The 1,153-nt window shown below is 36.9% G+C and overlaps 1 non-coding gene across 1 annotated transcript; it reads left to right on the top strand.

Moving 5' to 3' along the window:
• Positions 1-741: 741 nt before the first annotated feature.
• On the top strand, positions 742-829 carry TRNAS-GCU (transfer RNA serine (anticodon GCU)). Its single transcript has one exon. It is a non-coding gene; the product is annotated as a tRNA-Ser (tRNA).
• Positions 830-1,153: the final 324 nt, after the last annotated feature.

Genomic DNA, 1,153 nt, shown 5'->3' with positions numbered 1-1,153 from the left:
AGCCATCTCCGGAGATGGCTCATTGTAATTATAGATTACCTTTGCGAATTGCTGATAAAACAATAACTAAAGGGCCCGATACAACCATCAGAGTCAGAACAGTGAGCTGCGCAATAACTTCTAGATCCATTTGGTTTTCTTTCACCCTCCATCGACTGAATGTATGAATAAAATGTTGTCGGGATCAATCACTTTTCTTCTATTTTGTCTTCTTCGGACTCCTACCCATTGGTGTAGTTTCGATCAGGAACCTATGGCCTTGAGCAACTGATATCTTTACAATAATACATAAAATAGATAGAGAACCCTAAATAGATAGAGAACCCTTCAATATCTAGATAATAAAATTTGATATTGGAGAGAAATAAATGGACTAATCCATGTAACGCATTTAATCAAACTCATTGGGGAGGGAATGAAGATATGGTAGAGCTTAAATTTTTGATAGCTTTTTTTCTTGCTTTTACAGCAGGTATTCTAGCTATCAAATTAGGTCAAGCACTGTATGACTGCTGATTTTTTCTGCTTTTCTTGGCCTGGCCATCGGCCAGGCCAAGAAAAGCAGAAAAAATCAGTCATACAGAACTATTTTTAACGAAATGAACAATACGATTGACTGGATTGTTCTTTATCCAACTGAATAATCGCAATATTCATTATATTGCCGATACAATCTGTACATACTATGATATACACCTTTACTCCACCATTCATTTTGTTACACATGAACTCTTCCATCTTGGAGAGATGGCTGAGCGGACCAAAGCGGCGGATTGCTAATCCGTAGTACGGATCATCCGTACCGAGGGTTCGAATCCCTCTCTCTCCGTTCGTCCACTATTGATCCTGAAAACGAATAACCCCGAATCTTTCTACGGAATGGAACGGAAAAGGCCCATTAACCTAGAGACTTCCTATTTTGACCTTTTTTTTCATTGCATAGCACAAAATGATAAAGTTATCATTTTGACTGAGCATTTGAACTCAGTATTTTATTTTTTTCCCGCAGTGCAGTAAAGTATTACTGTTTATGGAACAGTAATAGCTCCACTCTTTAGTAGAAAAATGATATTTTTTCATCAAAAATTATATCTGACTTAGTCCATAAATTGCAAAGGTATCGTTCATGAACGAATGGAAGGATTAGAATATC

The sequence above is a fragment of the Pinus tabuliformis genome, chromosome 6 (genome assembly GCF_031772625.1).
Source record: "Pinus tabuliformis cultivar Carrire ecotype Pingquan chromosome 6, CPIR1, whole genome shotgun sequence".
Classification (NCBI taxonomy): domain Eukaryota; kingdom Viridiplantae; phylum Streptophyta; class Pinopsida; order Pinales; family Pinaceae; genus Pinus; species Pinus tabuliformis.
The sequence above is the reverse complement of the archived record's forward strand: the minus strand, read 5'-3'. Positions and strand labels throughout refer to the sequence as shown.